Below are 5,545 nucleotides of genomic sequence, written 5' to 3'. Positions count from 1 at the left end.
GATGATGATGATAATAATATATGAAAATATACCCAAGATATCTCTCTTGAGTGGGGGCAGAGACTCATCAAGAAGCCTGTAGGGCCAGATTGTCACATGACACATACAGCTTATAATATAGCAGATAATAGTTAGTCCTGCCTTGAGTGCAGGGAACTGGACTAGATGACCTCTTGAGATCCCTTCCTGTCCTGCGAGTCTACAAATCTGTGTACACTGGTGTAACTCAGAATAGGATTTAGTCCCTTCTAGTGCAGCTGGCATTCATGGCCATGGCTGGGGAATGGAAATGTATCAGAGCTTCCACTTACAGTCCTGCATGTGGATTTACCAGAAGACATTTTCACTGCAGGGCAAGAGAGATGCAGTTTTAGCATGCCTGGGGCCAGATCCTCAGCTGGCGTAAACTGACATAGCTCTAAACCGAGGGTCCAGCCCACTGATTTCCATTTACAGCTGGGGATCGGCTCTTTTGGCTTCCGTGGAGACACAGCAATTTACACCCACTGGGAAGGTCATGCCTACTGAGTTCAGTGCAGCCACATCCATTTAAAGCAGTTGGACACCTGCTCCAATGTGTGATTCTAGACACTGAAACACGTCTTCATAGTTCCAAATCATTCTCCTAAAGAGTCCAAGGTGCCTTGGGGATCAGGTCCCTGAAGCCACTAGATGGAATTGAAAGATACTTAGTCAGTTATCACTGGTGAGGGTGGAGTGGAAGAAGATCAGAAACCTCCTGGCTTTGATTAGACACAGAGACAATATCTCTTTATTTATAAGGGCCCTTTAGACTGCTGCACGGTTACACCAATTTGCAAATCTTTAAAAGGCTGGCATGAAACTACTCTTTTTCCAAAGGTAAGTGGAATTATATTGGAGGCAGGAACAGATTACCTAGAACCTCAGTGAAAGAAAGCATAATGCAAGATATCTATGACTATTTGCAAAGAGGAATAACTGGGACAATATGATCTGTCTATCAGATACCATACATATCTCTCACCTTAGAGAGCAGGGGGAAAAAAGAGATATAGTTATGGTGGGTGGATAGATAGACAGACAGATAGACAGACAGATAGATACTTCATGCTGGATGATAAAAATCATATGATTTAAATAATATATTATTTAATTTCCCTGATTTTAAATTTTGTTTTTGTAAAATTCATCTCCAAAGTATGATAGTTGGACAGTTATTCTGGGAAGAAATATTACTTCATATTTCTCTGGATAACTTTTCAATAACCATTCAGGGATTATAATGGTCCTCTCTGGCCTTAATAACTACCTATCTATTGGGATACTTTCAAAAGTACAGATAGAATTCTCAGTGGGAGTCCGGCACCCACCTGCCATTTGTGCCTTTGAAAATCTCCCTGTAAACAATCTATCTAATCCCCCTTTCTGAATCCAACCAGCTGCCTTGTCTCGTTTTTTATCTAGGCTCTTTTAAAAGCAAAGTAGCACAATTCTGCAGAGTATCAATATCAGTGTGTTCAGCACAAGTGAATGGTGCTGGAGCAATACACCTGGAGAGAGAATCCCTTATTTAACCAATAACTCCAGTAGCAAGATATGAGATGGCAGTGCACAGCCAATGCACCATTGAAACAAGTTCTCCATCACACACGATATCTCACAAGCATGAAATACAAAATACACACAAGATACTCAAACACCCTCCAAACAAGTTGTTTTCTACTTTCTGCCACAAGCAAGTTCTTCTTATATGCACACACATACAGCCACACAACATAAGCACATACACAGCTTTCAAACGCTTCTCCTGCTAGTGGTTGGCATAAGGAAATCATAGAGTCATAGAAGTGTAGGACTGAAAGGCACCTCAATAAGTGATCTAGTTATCAAATCCTTTTTCGCTTCTCCTCCCACCCCCTACACACAACAAACCACTTATGCATATGCCTAACTTTAAGCACATAAATGTTCCCATTGAAGTCAATGGGACTACCCATGTCCTTAAAGGTAAGAGTATGCTTCAATGTTTTTCTGGATCATGTCTGGGGAGTAGGCATGTTACTTCAACCCTGACCCTCAGATCCCATATGCTACCCTAATAAGGACCATGTATGACCATAAAATTAGGCAGAGCAACAAGGTGAGTGAGATGATATATTTTATTGGACCAATTTCTGTTGGTGAAAGAGAGTCTTGAGCTACATAGAGGTCTGCTTCAGGTCTGGGAAAGATTGCCAGATACTCAGTCTCTAAGCTTGCTTACTCAACAGCCTCCCTGCACAGGTCTCCGTCTGTGGCTAGTTTTGGTGGTGTATATTTTCTGTATATGGACACAAGTCCAATAGCTGATAGGCTGTGATGATTCAATAGAGAAGTAACCATGCAGGCTCAATAAAGAGTGAAATGCTCCAGCCTGTGCTATGCAGGAAGTCAGATTAGACTTGAGCTCTTTTGTCCTGGCCAAGTTATGACCAAGTTATTTAATTTGGTAACTATGCAGCAGTCCCATGCTTCAAGCTGGCTGATGGTCACTGACCAAGGTCTATTTGATGCTGAGTGGTGTACCTGTGTTCTTTGAACCACTGAGGCTCTGAATACAAGTGTTATCTTTATGAGATTTGGTATTTCCATATGATGTCACTGGGGAGTGCAGTAAAATGAAGAGGGTAAGAGTCTGGGATTTAGGCCCAGATTTTACCCACTAACAAAAATCCAAAAAATCTCCATTGACTTTGCTAGAGTGGCTCCAGATTTACAGCAGTGTAACTGACAGTAATTATCTTATTCATTTACTGTATAACCTCTGGCAATCTCTGTGAAAATCATTCTTCCAACTGCAAAATTAAAACGTGTCCTCTTATTTCAATACATATCACCCTAGTAAAGAACCCACCCAGCAAAGTATTTTGAAATGTATGGATTAACAATACTTATTTAATTATTAAGGTTGAAATTTTCAAAGCCATTTTCAGACATTCATTGTTTGCAAAAGAAAAATGGTCTTGTTATAGGAGGGGACTTAATGTCAGGAGATGTGAAATTTTTCAAAAGAGGTACAGCTCATTACATGCCTAATTAATTTACAGACAGATTTGTAAAGGTATTTAGGGAAATTCAAGAATTTTAAAAGGAACTACACACACAACTCCCATATTATTAGGTGCCTAGGAGTTTTTAAAAATCCAACTAGGTGCCTAAATACCTTTACAAATCTAGCCCTTAGTTTTTTTTGACAACCCCAGCCATAATCTCTCTGACTCAGTTTCTCATTTGTAAAATAGGTGTATAAATATCACCTTCTTTCTCCCAACCTTTGCCTGTCTTGTCTACTTAGACTGTAAGAACTAAGCATCTGCATAGTGCCTAGCGCATTATTAATATCAACCATATCTAGCTCTTACAGAGTATTTTCCACTAGTCAATCTCAATATGCATTACAGAGGAGATCAGTACCAGCCTCATTTTACAGATGAATGGAGACACAGAGAAGTAAAAGGACTTGCTGAAGCCACTGGCAAAGACAGGACTAGAGGCCATGTCTCCTCATTCCCAAGCCTTTGCTCTGGTCACTGGCCCAGTGTCTAGGCACTGCTATTAAACACATAATAAATAGTTATTATTATTAACTGTCACACCATCTCCAGAAGAAATTAGGGAGGAGAGCATTGAGTCTAGTTTCCATTTCCTCTGTGCTGCCCATCCACCAATGAACTCCTGACATCCCTGGTGAGATGACTTGTATTTCATCCCCATGCAGGTGGAGGGTCCAGAAGAAATGACAAGGGGGAATGACACAATTATAATGGAATTCACACTCCTGGGGCTCTTTTACCATCCTGAGCTGCAGCCCCTGCTCTTCCTCACCTTCCTCACTATCTACATCCTCATCCTGATGGGGAATGCTCTGGTTATCCTTGTCACTGTGTCTGACCCTGTCCTCCGCACCCCTATGTACTTCTTTCTCCAGAACTTGGCTTTTCTGGAGATCTGCTACACCTCGGTCACCATCCCCAATATCCTGGCCAACCTTCTCTTGGAGAAGAAAACCATCTCTTTCTCTGGCTGTGCCACTTAGATGTACTTCTTCCTATTCTTTGGCACCGCAGTGTGTTACCTCCTGGCTGTCATATCTTATGACCGCTATGTAGCCATCTGCAACCCTTTGCACTACCCAGTCCTCATGAGCAGGAGGCTCTGCCAACTGCTGGTCTCAGGATGCTGGGTCACTGGCATGTCTGTGTCCCTTGGACAAACAGCTCTGATATTCAGCATGCCCTTCTGCGGCTCCAACGTCATCAACCACTTCTTCTGCGACGTGCAGCCGCTGGTGAAGCTGCTGTGCCCAGACTCCCATGTAAATGAGGTGACGAAAGTTCTAATGAATATCCTGGACATCATCATCCCCTTCACGCTCATCCTGGCCTCCTACGTTTGAATTGTCACTGCCATCCTCAGGATCCCATTGCTGGATGGGAAACAGAAGGCCATCCACACGTGTTCCTCCCACCTCATCTCTGTTTCCCTGTTCTACAGCAGTGCTGTCTTTAGGTACTTGAGACCCAACTGCAGTTACACGTCGGGCCTGGATAAACTGCTCTCTCTACTCTATACAGTGGCACCTGCCCTGCTGAATCCTGTCATCTACAGCCTAAGGAACCAGCGGGTGAAAGCAGCACTGAGAAAAAGGTGGACTGACACACAGCTTCTCAAAGCATGTGAAAGTGTTTTATTGTGAGCCACTGGGGATTACAGCCCCGAGTCTGCTCTCGGTTATGCTTGTATAAATCAGGAGTAACGTCAATGGTCCTGATTCTCCTCTACCTCTAGTTTAAATTAGGAGTAATTTCACTGGCGTCAATGTGTCCGATTTTCCTCTCGCTCATCCCAGTGTAAATCAAGAGTAACTCCATTAAATACAAATCGACTTGCATGACAGTGCAAATCAAGAGAGACTTCTTTTCAAGGCAATGGAGAAATGCCAGTGTAAACCTGGAGCAACTCCATTAATTTCAATTATCAATTTCAATTTATTTTAAATCAGAGAAGTTTTTTTTTTTTTCCAAGCCAGTGGATTGTAAATGAGGAGTAACTCCAATGAAGTCACTGAGCATTAGTGTAAATATGATGTAACAGAAATGGATCCTATGTTTATTCTCAGAGTGAATAGGTTTTATATTTATTTATCATTGAAATAAATTCTACTCTTAGTTACGCTCGTGTGAAACCAAAGTATTTCCATTGTCATCCACGGCTTACTCTGGATTTACGCCAGTGTCAATGAGAACAGAATCTGGCCAGAAACAAAGATTAAGAGTCTGAAGCCTGATAGGGAAAATAACGCCCCCCCCCCCATTATCTTAGGCCATAGGCCTTTGAGCAAAAATAATTTAGAGCTTTAACTTAGCTTGTTTTACTGTATAAAGGGCATGCAAAGGCAGAAAGATGTAGTCAGGGCCCCAAAAAGAGGAACTAGAATTGGATAAAAGGGAACCAGGAGATCTGTTAAGTTATAACAGCTGACCCTGCTGTCGGGACTATAGAAAAAGTGCTAAAACGGTCAAAC

The 5,545-nt window shown here is 42.0% G+C and overlaps 1 pseudogene; it reads left to right on the top strand.

Moving 5' to 3' along the window:
- Nucleotides 1-3,757: 3,757 nt before the first annotated feature.
- LOC116826303 (olfactory receptor 10A5-like) overlaps nucleotides 3,758-5,545 on the top strand; it is a 13,189-nt pseudogene continuing 11,401 nt past the window's right edge.

Source organism: Chelonoidis abingdonii, chromosome 14 (assembly GCF_003597395.2).
Source record: "Chelonoidis abingdonii isolate Lonesome George chromosome 14, CheloAbing_2.0, whole genome shotgun sequence".
Lineage (NCBI taxonomy): Eukaryota > Metazoa > Chordata > Testudines > Testudinidae > Chelonoidis > Chelonoidis abingdonii.
This window is presented reverse-complemented; position numbering and strand designations above follow the sequence as displayed.